Genomic DNA, 15,145 nt, shown 5'->3' with positions numbered 1-15,145 from the left:
TTCAAATGGCTCTGAGCACTATGGGACTCAACAGCTGTGGTCATAAGTCCCCTAGAACTTAGAACTACTTAAACCTAACTAACCTAAGGACATCACACACATCCACGCCCGAGGCAGGATTCGAACCTGCGACCGTAGCAGTCACGCGGTTCCTGACTGAGCGCCTAGAACCGCTAGACCACCGCGGCCGGCGCGGAGAGGCGGAAAGAGTACACTGAAGGCCTGTGTGAGAGGGAGGATTTATCTGATGACATGATAGGAGAAGAAACAGCAGTCGATAGGAAAGAGATGGAGGATCCATTATTAAAATCGTAATTTTAAAGATCTTTGGATGACTTAAGATTAAATATGGCAGAAGGGACAGATAACATTCCACCGGAATTTTATAAAATCATTGGCAGAACTGGCAACAAAAAGAGGTACCCATGATGGTTTGTAGTGTCTGAGCACTTAATAGCACTGTTGATGAAAAATAATGCCAGGATAAAGGTGTGGCGATAGTGAAATAAAATATATTTCATTGTAACGGAAATGCTGCGGTGAATCACACAGGACGCTTAAATAGCAATCAAGTTCATAGTAGCACCAGTGAAGTGCAACTTGCAATCCTTACCACTTTTGCTTAATATACGGGGTGATTATAACAAAAGTTAACCTTTCAAACCGCTGTAGAAATAACACCACTGGTCAGAATGACTTCATCTTGCAACGGGATATTTATCGGAGAACGGGGAAATTTGGAAATTTGTGGTTAGGTCTTACGGGACGAAACTGCTGAGGTCATCGGTCCCTAAGCCTACACACTACTTGATCTAACTTAAACTCACTTACGCTATGGACAACACACACACCCATTCCCGAGGGAGGACTCGAACCTCGGAAGGCGGAAGCCGCACGGGTCGTGCAAGGGGCCCTAGACCTCGCGGCTACCCCGCGCAGCTGGAGAAGGGGGAAAACGTATGGCAGAAAAAAAATAAATAGTTACAAAATGTAGCAATAGATGGCGATGTAAGCATCATAATTTAATAGTGGTCGACTACAAATGACAAATGAATCATACAAAAATGCCGAAGGTGTACGTTTGACGTTAAACAAACTGTACTACTCAGTGTGCATGGGTGTACAGGTGTGATACTGCCAGTCACGTAAGCCCATCCACCACGGAAAGGTCATATGACATCGGCTTGGAAAAATCGGTTTTTGATAACCCTCAGGTCAAGAACCGCATAGAAAGCATCAATCAAAGAAATGGTTCAAATGGCTCTGAGCACTATGGGACTTAACAGCTGAGGTCATCAGTACCCTAGAACTTAGAACTACTTAAACATAACTAACCTAACCTATAGACCTATATCTCTGACGTCGATCTGTTGTAGAATTTTAGAACATGTTTTTTGCTCGAGTATCTTGTCGTTTTTGGGAACCCAGAATCTACTGTGTAGGAATCAACATGGATTCCGGAAACAGCGATCGTGTGAGACCCAACTCGCTTTATTTGTTCATGAGACCCAGAAAATATTAGATACCGGCTCCCAGGTAGATGCTATTTTTTTGACTTCCGGAAGGCGTTCGATACAGTTCCGCACTGTCGCCTGATAAACAAAGTAAGAGCCTGCGGAATATCAGACCAGCTGTGTGGCTGGATTGAAGAGTTTTTAGCAAACAGAACACAGCATGTTGTTATCAATGGAGAGACGTCTACAGACGTTAAATTAACCTCTGGCGTGCCACAGGGGAGTGTTATGGGACCATTGCTTTTCACAATATATATAAATGACCTAGTAGATAGTGTCGGAAGTTCCATGCGGCTTTTCGCGGATGATGCTGTAGTATACAGAGAAGTTGCAGCATTAGAAAATTGTAGCGATATGCAGGAAGATCTGCAGCGGATAGGCACTTGGTGCAGGGAGTGGCAACTGACCCTTAACATAGACAAATATCATGTATTGCGAATACATAGAAAGAAGGATCCTTTATTGTATGATTATATGATAGCGGAACAAACACTGGTAGCAGTTACTTCTGTAAAATGTCTGGGAGTATGCGTGCGGTTTGAAGTAGAATGATCATATAAAATTAATTGTTGGTAAGGCGGGTACCAGGTTGAGATTCATTGGGAGAGTCCTTAGAAAATGTAGTCCATCAGCAAAGGAGGTGGCTTACAAAACACTCGTTCGACCTATACTTGAGTATTGCTCATCAGTGTGGGATCCGTACCAGATCGGGTTGACGGAGGAGACAGAGAAGATCCAAAGAAGAGCGGCGCGTTTCGTCACAGGGTTATTTGGTAACCGTGATAGCGTTACGGAGATGTTTAACAAACTCAAGTGGCAGACTCTGCAAGAGAGGCTCTCTGCATCGCGGTGTTGCTTGCTCGCCAGGTTTCGAGAGGGTGCGTTTCTGGATGAGGTATCGAATATATTGCTTCCCCCTACTTATACCTCCCGAGGAGATCGCGAATGTAAAATTAGAGAGATTAGAGCGCGCACGGAGGCTTTCAGACAGTCGTTCTTCCCGCGAACCATACGCGACTGGAACAGAAAAGGGAGGTAATGGCAGTGGCACGTAAAGTGCCCTCTGCCACACACCGTTTGGTGGCTTGCGGAGTATAAATGTAGATGTAGATGTAGGTCACACACATCCATGCCCGAGATAGGATTCGAACCTGCGACCGTAGCGGTCGCGCGGTTCCAGACTGAAACACCTAGAGCCGCTCGGGCACTTCGGCCGGTAAGCACCAATCACATCGGTTTTTAATTTTACTGAAGGCAAAAACAGCATGAGAGGCATCAATCAAAATGAAATCTGATTATTAATTTCCGTGTGACTGGCGCAAGACATGTTCAATATGCTGTCCACCGTTTTCTGCCACAACTTGAAATTGAGAAGCAGCATGTTGCACAACTGATCGAAGTGTTACCGGTGTCACGTTCAGAATGAGTTGCGCAATGCGCGCCTTCAGTGCAGCTAAATTTGCAGTCGATACACTGAATATAACACCTTTCAGATAGCCCCACAGCCATATATCACACGGATGAAGATCAGGTAATAATGGAGGCTGATAATTCTAGCATTTCCGCAATGGCGCTTAGGCAGCTTCTTAACTGCATTTGCAATGTGTGGAGGTGCGCCATCCTGCGTAAAGATGATCCCATCCAAATATGTACTCTGTCGGAGAGCTGGAATGTCGTGGTTGCACAAAAGACACTCATAGCGCTTGCCAGTGACGTTACATGTAACACGATGGGAAGCATCTGTCTCTTCGAAAAAATATGGCCCTGTAATAAATGATGCCGTAAACTCGCACCACACAGTGGCCTTTCCTGGATGAGGTGGTACTGGCTGATTTGCGTGTGGATTTTCCGTTGCCCATATTCGACAGTTCTGTGTAGTGATACATACTGTCAGATGGAAATGGGCTTTGGCTGTCCACAAAGTCTTCCACGGCCAATCATTGTCCACATCCATGCGAGCAAGAAATTCTAAAGCAAAAGTCTCTCTCCTGGCAGGCCAACAGGAAGCAACTCATGCACTTGGGTTATTCTGAATTTATAGCAAAGAAGGATATTTCGTAAGATTTTACGCACCGTAGTTACTGGTATGGCCAATGTTCGGGCTATTCTCCGTGCGCTACACGTTTGCTCGCCACCACTCGTCTCCTCCTGCATTGCTGTGGCCACTGCTTCCACGGACGTCGAATCAATTCGTTCCCTTCCTCTACCAGGTTGCACCCAAAAGAACCCGTCTTGTCGAACTTCCGAATGATTTTCTTCAGGCTTACGGCAGTCATCAGACCAACGCCTGTTTTTAAACCCTTCAGTGTCCGGAACTTCTGAAGAGCGACATGTGCACAGTCATCATTTTTGTAATACAGATTTACAAGCAGAGAACGATCCTGCATTGACACAGTCATGGTGAACGTCGCAGACGCGAAAGGAGGAAAAGCCGCGTACCCGGCGTTTTTATACCAACTTAAACGGGTCGTGCGCATGACAGGTGTTTGCATTTACATATTCTTACACATACAGCGCCATCTATTGATCAATTTTCACACTATTTTTTTTTTTCTTCTGCCATACGTATTCCCCCTTCTCCGGTAATATTCTGCTGCAATTTGACGTCATTCTGACCGGTGATGTTATTTCTAGAGAGTTTTGAAAATTTATCATAGTTACCCTCTATATCCGCCAATTTAAACCCAATCTAATGAAACAGGTGTGAAGGGTAAACGTCGGCCCAGAACGTTTTAGAAGTCCACGGAAACCAGTTGGATTTAGTGGTCGCTATTATGACAGAAACGACGGGATGACTGAAGATAATGCAAATGAGGCATCGAATCTGGTAGCTAAATAAAGTTATTAAATAAAATTACGTCTGTTGGTATCTATTTTCTTCAAGGAAATTAATGGTAGTTCAACCTGTTTCCACAAAATATTTATAAAGTATACCCACGTAAATCAATGTATCTATTAGCCGAAAGCTGATCAGAATCACTACAGTAGTTCCAGAGATCAGACAGAAGTATGTAGGGAAGTTCAATTTATAATATAGAGAAGAGAAGAGGAAAAAGGAGAAGATGGAGGAGAAGAGACAATAAATTTGTAGTATAATTAATAAGTTGTTGTATTCACGCATAAACAAGTAGGAAACGTTCAATACAGTTAACCAGAGAAAACCACAAAACAGCTCCAGTGGATGTCTGAATAAATTGAGATGATACTTACGTAAAACGTAAATACATAATCAGGAACTGTTTGTATCAACTCCTTGTATCCTGTACAACGCTCTTGTGTTGCAATCGTCGAAGCGTTTTTATTAAGCGGGTTCCTCAGATAGAATTATAGGGATACGGTGCTGGGAGTTGTTTTCATTGGTGGCAATTTGTCTTGTCTTGTGTTCCATAAGATGTCCACAACAAAGCCTCTATCGATATAGGCCACTCATATCTGCGCGTCATCGACAGGTAAGTAACTGTTAACAATCTGATAAAAGATGTTAATCCTTTATAGCTCCTCTCTCGTGCATCTTAAGTCAGTTTTGTAACACGCCACAATGACTATGACACTAGAGGCGATTATGCACCCGTGACAAGCAGTGAATTCTAATGTCATCGAATCTCAAAAGAACCGGTCAGAAACACTGAAGCATTTCGACTATGTGATCCAACGAGCAATAAGGAGCTTAAGATGACACTATCACCTCAGTTATTCAACAGCACGCTCGAGTGTTTCCGGGGCTAAGTCCAAAAACGTAATTAACAATCGTTCGCCTATTTCAAAATGCAACGAAGACCCTGTAATGTTACAGGGAGTGCGACTGTACAGCATCGGCTAACATTACGATATCACGGTTTCCAAGTTGCAGTCATTACGCAGAATAGGGCGCACTGTACAGTCTGTGGTTCGATATCAAGCAGAACTTTATACTCCCGTTAATAGCGTATAACAATGAAATGAGTGTGTGTGCGTGTATTGTATATGTAATCTAACTCAATCATTAACGAAAATTTGTCCTATTTTGTCGGTTTTATTTCATTGAAGACGGATACAAATTTCGACAAGTGTCAGGGAGCGAAAAAAATTAATTCAGTATATGTCATCGTGTGTACACTTCGCAGACTCGGTGGAAAGAAAGTATTTTTGGAACATATCGGAAAAATACATAATGAACGTATGGTTCGTTGTTCCATGCGAAAGCTGAATTCTATTGCTTCGTGGGCATGAAAAGAGTTCATTTGCTTTAATTAATGGAACAAAAGTAATGTACACCAATCAAGGGCTTTCAACTGACTGAGGACTCTAGCGAGAGGTGTCGGTTTTCTGCAGCTAATGAGCACACTACGAACAATAGCGCTCTTTGTATACTTTTATCGAATTCTCCGTATTCAGGGACCTGCCCGTACGTAAAAGCACCGTATAGAGTTCCCCAAGTATAATGACAAATTCGTTCTTTCCAGGAAATATCATTGTGTTCTAGTGCGTGGGGTAGGTTATTATTAAAGCTTTCAATGGCATCTGTATGAAAATGAAAGGCACTCATTTTTGTCCTCAAAACTCCCATCCAGACAGTCAATATGAGAAAGTATAATAACGAGAGAGTACGAATGACGAGCACAGGGAGAAAGCAGCGAGGGTGATGCTAAGTACTTGATGTATAGCAGATCAGTCCCAGAGGCTACTAAGGAATGTAAGTATGATCCTCATGTCAGTAACAACAGATAGTAGTTCGTTCAACAGATGCTATTGTTAGGATACTGCATATTTATTGATGTATTATTTGTGTGTGGAGGTATCTCACTGATGTATGGATGTCATTACTTGGGATGTCATTACATAGGAGTGGAAATCAATGCGAAGGCATACATATATGCTGGAAAATTAACATTTTCAATCAGAATCCTTGAGTACATTGTATATGCTATAGTGTGAGATAGAGTATGCTGAAAAATGCAGTCAAATGGTAGAGAATTTTACATCAGTAGTACAGTATACAACAAGACATCAACGAGTCACGTGGTAAAGGGAGGACCAAAATGGTTCAAATGGCTCTGAGCACTATGTGACTTAACATCTGAGGTCATCAGTCCCCTAGAACTTAGAACTACTTAAACCTAATTAACCCACAGATACCATACACATCCATGCCCGAGGCAGGATTCGAACCTGAAATAGGAAACAGACACCATTACTAATAGTGCGTGTCGCGTACACAAACCACGATTGTAACAAAGCCGCCCAGAACACAGTTATTACATCACGGAAAAGCAAAAATCGATACGTACAAAGAAATGGATCGTCAAATCGACAAGACGTTGAACCGTTCGAATGCACTGATTGATAATTTCATTAGACTGTGTACACGATACAGACCGAACAGAACATATGGGCAAATAGAAAATTATCTGAATCATAGAAACGGTTATTTGGCGCAAAGCTAGTGGAAAAGTAGTTATTTTTCTCAACTTGCTGCTGATTTACAGTTGCCAGTAACTGGCAGACGTATACGGAAATTTTGTCGCTTGAAAAAGGTCTCCCATTCAACAGAAAAAGAAAAAAGAATTCCAAAAACCTACTCGAACACCCAGACATCAACAGGCTGCATTAGGGTTTGCTGAAAAACATACGTCATGGACTTTTGAATGAGATAAAGAGATCTTTAGTGATGAGAAAAAGTTTAATTTAAGTAGTCCTGATGGATTTCAGTGTTATTGGCGCGATTTGAGCACAGACAAGCAAGTAAGAATGAACTGAAATATTCTGGTGGATGTGTCATTATTCGGGCAGCCTTTAGCACTAGAGGTAAATCACGAATTGCTGGCTCCACACTAGAATGAAATCCGAGGTGAATTTCGAGATGACAGGGAAAGATCTGACTAGAGGGTATTAGGACCTAGGGGACGAAAGTCTAATGTTTCAACAAGGTAATGCATATATGCATGTTTCTCCTACAACCAGACACTGGTTTGAAGATAAAGGTACTGATGTCTTGCCGGCCTGCATGTAGCCCGGATTTGAGCCCCGTGGAAAACCTTTACGATATACTTGCAAGGCGTGTTTGTTGCAATGGAAGGCAATCTGAGACCGTATGTGAGTTGAAAAGAACCAAGAGTGGCCTACAATTTCTCTGATAAAACTACAAACTGTAACACAGTCATAGCCGAAGAGCATTTCTGAGGTAATTAGGAAGAACAGAGATTGGACAAAGTGTTAACAGTGCAATAACACAACCTGATAGTGAGTGCGTTTACACCAATTCTCACCCAGGAAGTGCAGATGCCTTCGTTTGTAACTCTTGTTATGAAATAAACTAACTATGTAATTCCATCTTGGTTATTTATATCTTATTTGTATCTCCTACTTTCACAATGAATTCAGTTCATGTACTCTACAGACGTTGCACTATTACTTTCGTAGGAACCCTGTCTTTGTACTGACTTTCACAACAGTATATTCGGTGTTTATTACAGTCATTTAATTTTGATGTTCTCTAATACTGTGATGATCTACAGGTTGTATAGAAACGGACTGCAAATACAAGTACAAACACTTGGTTACCTCAGAAGACACCAAGCTAATATCGGGTAACGCTTCCTCTTGATAACAGCACCAGTCTGGTGTGTTAGGGGTCCACATGTTTCTTCTCTTATGCTACATCCAGCTGAAGGTCATAATTGATGATTGGACCTGGAAGAGGTGCCAAATAGCGGCGAGGCTGAGTGCTAGATTTCACTCCGTGAAATCGACAAAAAGTTGAACCATTCGCATACACTGATTCATAATTTCGCTAGACTGGTTGCACGATACTGACAGAACAGAACATATGAGCAAATAGAAAATTATCTGATTCCCAGAAATGATTATTTGGCGCAAAGCTACGGTGACAAGCAGTTATTCCTCTCATCTTGCCGCTTATTTACAGTTGCCGGTAACTGTCAGATTTATAAGAAAAATTTGTGGCATGAAAAACATCTCGCGTTGAACAATAAAAAAGGGAAAATAATTCTAGCAACCTGCTCAAACACCCAAACCTCAACAGGCTGTTTTCCAAAGAGTCCCAGAAACCTTTGCAAGAATATGATGTAGAAGGCAAAGTAAATGGTCAATGGGTGTCTGAGTGCTCGTCGAACAAGGAGCGTGTGCGTGCCGCCCTTTGAAGGCGTCTGTTGTCATCTTGGAAGAGGGGACCCTCTTAAGAACATTCATCATCGAGACTATAACGGCCGATCAATATTGGCATCCGATACGCGAAGGGTTCCGTACCTCAATCAGTAGAAACGGAACCTTATACAACGAAGCGCCAAAGAAATTGGTATAGGCATGTGTATTCAAATACTAAGATATGTAAACACGCAGAATACGGTGTTGCGGATGGCAACGCCTGTATAAGACAAGAAGTATCTGGCGCAGTTGTTAGATCGATTACTGCTGCTACAATGGCAGGTTATCAAGATTTAAAATTGGAAATTTGTGGTAAGGACTATGGGACCAATCTGCTGAGGTCATCGGTCCCTAGGCATACACACCACTTAATCTAACTTAAACTAACTTACGCTAAGGACAACACACACACCCATGCCCGAGGGAGGACCCAAGCCTCCGACGGGGAGAGCCGTGCTAACCGTGACAAGACGCCCTAGACCGCACGGCTACCCCGCGGCTTTCAAGATTTAGTGAGTTTGAACGTGGTGTAGTCGGCGCACGAGTGATGCATCTCCGAAGCAGCGATGAAGTGGGGATTTTCCCGTACGACCTTATCACGAGTGTACCGTGAATGTCATGAATCCGGTAAAACATCAAATCTTCGACATCGCTGCGGCTGGAAGAAGATCCTGCAAGGACGGGACCAATGACGACTGAAGAAAATCGTCCAGCGTGACAGAAGTGCAACCCTTTCCCAAACTGTTGCAGATTTCAATGCTGGGCCGTCCACAAGTGACAGAATGCGAACCATTCAGCGAAGCATAATCGATGCGGACTTCCAGAGCCGAAGGCGCACTCGTGTACCGTTGTTGACTGCACGTCACATAGCTTTAAGCCTGGCCTAGGCCTGTCAACACCGACATGGACTGTTGCTGACTGGAAACATGTTGCCCGGTTGGACGAGTCTCGTTTCAAATTGTATCGAGCAGATGGACGCGTACGTACATGGAGATATCCTCATGAATCCAAGGCCCGTGATGTCAACAGGGAACTGTTGAAGCTGGTGGACGCTCTGTAGTGGTGCGGCGCGTGTGCAGTTCCAGTGATATGGGACCACTGATACGTCTAGATACGACTCTGACAAGTGACACGTTCAAATGGTTCAAATGGATCTGAGCACTATGGGACTTAACTACTGTGGTCATCAGTCCCCTAGAACTTAGAACTACTTAAACCTAACTAACCTAAGGACATCACACACATCCATGCCCGAGGCGGGATTCGAAACCTGCTACCGTAGCAGTCGCGCGGTTCCGGACTGCGCGCCTAGAACCGCTAGACCACCGCGGCCGGGAAGTGACACGTACATAAACATCCTGTCTGATCACCTGTATCCATTCATGACCATGTGCATTCCGACGGATTTGGGAAATTCTAACTGTTGTGTCTAGACAAGACAGCCTAGACACAATGAGAGGAAGCCGAAAGGCACGCTTTAACTCACGCAGGCTGGCGTGAGGTCTGAAACATGATACGTAATGAATGCTATAAAGAAATGTACGTAGCTTCTGGAATACTTAACTTTAATCCACAACTGTAGAACATCGCTCTTGATGATACATGCTTTACATAATAAATATCAATTGAATACGGCGCCTTGCTAGGTCGTAGCAATTGTAGCTGAAGGCAATGCTAACTATCGTCTCGGCAAATGAGAGCGTATTTGTCAGTGAACCATTGCTATGAACGTCGGCTGTACAACTGGGGCGAGTGCTAGTACGTCTCTCTAGACCTGCCGTGTGGTGGCGCTCGGTCTGCTATCACTGACAGTGGCAACACGCGGGTCCGACGTATACTACCGGACCGCGGCCGATTTAAAGGCTACCACCAAGCAAGTGTGGTGTCTGGCGGTGACACCACACCAACAGTACAATGCGACACCCCATACGTCCAAAATTTCTACAGGGTGGCCCCAGGAACACCCTCTTAAGTTTAAACACTACCGCTGGCCACCAAACTCCCCAGACATGGATATTATTGTCTTGTGACAGCCAGAGCGAGAGCACCAGCAGCAGCGAGTACTGTTTGTATAAAGCGTTTATTTTGCATTTTGTTTACGACCTTCCACTAAGGAAGGGATTCTATTTGTGTTTATCTGCTCTGCATAGTAACTAACAGTTCTTGATAAAACTTTACGTAGTTTTCGTGTTAGATTTCTTAGCGTTTTCTTGATCGTTTAGAACAGAAAGCGCCCTAAAACCGTCTTTTGTTTGTTTCGCGGCCGTTAGCCACTAGTCACTTGAATCAGCAGTTGTCTTGTGACAGCCAGAGCGAGAGCACCAGCAGCAGCGAGTACTGTTTGTATAAAGCGTTTATTTTGCATTTTGTTTACGACCTTCCACTAAGGAAGCGATTCTATTTGTGTTTATCTGCTCTGCATAGTAACTAACAGTTCTTGATAAAACTTTACGTAGTTTTCGTGTTAGATTTCTTAGTGTTTTCTTGATCGTTTAGAACAGAAAGCGCCCTAAAACCGTCTTTTGTTTGTTTCGCGGCCGTTAGCCACTAGTCACTTGAATCAGCAGTGAGTGTTTCTTGATTATCAGAGTAGCTCATCAGAAGATTATCTTGGGAATTTGTCACCGTATAGAGTAGGGTAAACATAGTCATGTGTAGGGACTGTGGTTGTTGTGAGCGGACGCAAGGAGAATTGGCCACTCTTCGGGGGCAGGTGGAGGCTTTGTCTGTTAGGCTCATCGAGCTCGAGGCGCAGGCGTCGGTTCGTAGTGGCGTTGGGGCAACTGTGGTGAGACCTATGCCTACTTCGGTGGCCTTGGAATCACATGGAACCCCTGATGTCGCAGCGTCTTTCGGCAGTGAGCATCTTACCGGTCAGCCATCACTCCAGGGTGAATGGCGGACAGTGGTGGGCTCGCACGTGCCTGGCCGAAAGGCGAAGGTGGGATCTAGCCGCGTGGCAGCTGCCTTACCCCTTTCCAACAGGTACGGGGTGCTTCCTAGTGGTGATGACATCGTTTCCGAGCCACCACAGGATGCCTCGCCTGTTGGGCCAGTGGCCGATTCTCCGGCAAGGTCCCGACAGTCACAGAGGGCGGGCCTATTAGTTATAGGGAGCTCCAACGTTAGGCGGGTTATGGAGCCCCTTAGGAAAATAGCGGGTAGGTCGGGGAAGAATGCCAGTGTACACTCGGTGTGCTTGCCGGGGGGTCTCGTCCGTAATGTGGAGGAGGCCCTTCCGGCAGCTATTGAACGCACTGGGTGTGACCGGCTGCAGATAGTAGCACATGTCGGAACGAATGACGCCTGCCGCTTGGGTTCTGAGGCCATTCTTGGTTCCTTCCGGCGGCTGGCTGATTTGGTGAAGACAACCAGCATCGCACGCGGAGTGCAAGCTGAGCTTAATATCTGCAGCATAGTGCCCAGAGTCGATCGCGGTCCTCTGGTTTGGAGCCGTGTGGAGGGTCTAAACCAGAGGCTCAGACGACTCTGCGACTATAATGGTTGCAAATTCATCGACCTCCGTTATTGGGTGGAGAACTGTAGGGCCCCCCTAGACAGGTCAGGCGTGCACTACACACCGGAAGCAGCTACTAGGGTAGCAGAGTACGTGTGGCGTGCACACGGGGGTTTTTTAGGTTAGAGGGACCCCCCCTTGGGCGAAACGATAAAATACCTGACGGCTTACCAGAGAGGACATTATCATCGTTGATAAAGAACGTCCGTCCTCAGAGACCAAAAACAGGAAAAGTTAACGTAATACTAGTAAACTGCAGGAGTATCCAGGGCAAGGTTCCTGAATTAGTATCTCTTATTGAAGGAAATAGTGCGCATATAGTATTAGGAACGGAAAGTTGGTTAAAACCGGAAGTGAACAGTAACGAAATCCTAGACACAGAATGGAATATATACCGCAAGGATAGGATAAACGTCAATGGTGGAGGAGTATTTATAGCAGTAAAGAATTCAATAATATCCAGTGAAGTTATTAGCGAATGCGAATGTGAAATAATCTGGGTTAAGTTAAGTATCAAAGGTCGGTCAGATATGATAGTCGGATGCTTCTATAGACCACCAGCATCAGCAACCGTAGAAGTTGAGCGCCTCAGAGAGAACCTGCAGAACGTCGTGAAGAAGTTTCGTGATCATACTATTGTAATAGGGGGAGACTTCAATCTACCAGGTATAGAATGGGATAGTCACACAATCAGAACTGGAGCCAGGGACAGAGACTCTTGTGACATTATCCTGACTGCCTTGTCCGAGAATTACTTCGAGCAGATAGTTAGAGAACCAACTCGTGAAGCTAACGTTGTAGACCTCATAGCAAGAAATAGACCGGAACTTTTCGACTCCGTGAATGTAGAAGAGGGTATCAGTGATCATAAGTCAGTGGTTGCGTCAATGACTACAAGTGTAATAAGAAATGCCAAGAAAGGAAGGAAAATATATTTGCTTAACAAGAGTGATAGGGCACAAATCGCAGAATATCTGAGTGACCACCATCAAACGTTCATTTCTGAGGAAGAGGATGTGGAACAAAAATGGAAAAAATTCAGAAACATCGTCCAGTACGCCTTAGATAAGTTCGTATCGACTAAGGTCCAAAGCGAGGGGAAAGATCCACCGTGGTATAACAATCATGTACGAAAGGTACTACGGAAACAAAGAGAGCTTCATCATAGGTTTAAGAGTAGTCGAATCATAGCTGATAAGGAAAAGCTGAACGAAGCGAAAAAGAGCGTAAAGAGAGCAATGAGAGACGCATTCAACGAATTCGAACATAAAACATTGGCAAACAATCTAAACAAGAACCCTAAAAAGTTTTGGTCATATGTAAAATCGGTAAGCGGATCTAAATCCGCTATTCAGTCACTCGTTGACCACGATGGCACCGAAACAGAGGACGACCGAAGAAAGGCAGAAATACTGAATTCAGTGTTCCGAAACTGTTTCACTGCGGAAAATCGTAACACGATCCCTGACTTCAGCCGTCGCACGGACGCCAAAATGGAAAATATTGAAATAAACGATATCGGAATTGAAAAACAACTGCTATCACTTAGTAGCGGAAAAGCATCCGGACCAGACGAGATACCCTTAAGATTCTACAGTGATTATGCTAAAGAACTTGCCCCCTTTCTATCAGCTATTTATCGTAGATCGCTGGAAGAACGTAAAGTACCTAGCGACTGGAAGAAAGCGCAGGTCGTTCCCATTTTCAAGAAGGGTCATAAATCAGATGCGAATAATTATAGGCCTATTTCGCTTACGTCAATCTGTTGTAGAATAATGGAACATGTTTTGTGTTCTCGTATTATGACGTTCTTAGATAATACAAATCTCCTTCATCATAACCAACATGGATTCCGCAAACAGAGATCATGTGAAACTCAGCTCGCCCTATTTGTCCAAGAAATTCACAGTGCCGTAGACACTGGCGAGCAGATTGATGCCGTATTCCTGGACTTCAGGAAGGCATTTGATACGGTTCCGCACTTACGTTTAGTGAAAAAAATACGAGCTTACGGAATATCGGACCAGGTTTGTGATTGGATTCAGGATTTCCTAGAAGAAAGAACACAACATGTCATTCTTAACGATTCAAAATCTGCAGATGTAGAGGTAATTTCGGGAGTACCGCAGGGAAGCGTGATAGGACCTTTATTGTTTACAATATACATAAATGACTTAGTTGACAACATCGGTAGCTCCGTGAGGCTATTTGCAGATGACACGGTTGTCTACAAGAAAGTAGCAACATCAGAAGACTCGTACGTACTCCAGGAGGACGTGCAGAGGATTAATGCATGGTGCGACAGCTGGCAGCTTTCCCTAAACGTAGATAAATGTAATATAATGCGCATACATAGGGGCAGAAATCCATTCCAGTACGATTATGCCATAGGTGGTAAATCATTGGAAGCGGTAACGACCGTAAAATACTTAGGAGTTACTATCCGGAGCGATCTGTAGTGGAATGATCACATAAAACAAATAGTGGGAAAAGCAGGCGCCAGGTTGAGATTCATAGGAAGAATTCTAAGAAAATGTGACTCATCGACGAAAGAAGTAGCTTACAAAACGCTTGTTCGTCAGATTCTTGAGTATTACTCATCAGTATGGGACCCTTACCAGGTTGGATTAATAGAAGAGATAGACATGATCCAGCGAAAAGCAGCGCGATTCGTCATGGGGACATTTAGTCAGCGCGAGAGCGTTACGGAGATGCTGAACAAGCTCCAGTGGCGGACACTTCAAGAAAGGCGTTACGCAATACGGAGAGGTTTATTATCGAAATTACGAGAGAGCACATTCCGGGAAGAGATGGGCAACATATTACTACCGCCCACATATATCTCGCGTAATGATCACAACGAAAAGATCCGAGAAATTAGAGCAAATACGGAGACTTACAAGCAGTCGTTCTTCCCACGCACAATTCGTGAATGGAACAGGGAAGGGGGGATCAGATAGTGGTACAATAA

Source organism: Schistocerca americana, chromosome 7 (assembly GCF_021461395.2).
Source record: "Schistocerca americana isolate TAMUIC-IGC-003095 chromosome 7, iqSchAmer2.1, whole genome shotgun sequence".
In the NCBI taxonomy this organism is placed as follows: Eukaryota; Metazoa; Arthropoda; class Insecta; order Orthoptera; family Acrididae; genus Schistocerca; species Schistocerca americana.
The sequence above is the reverse complement of the archived record's forward strand: the minus strand, read 5'-3'. Positions refer to the sequence as shown.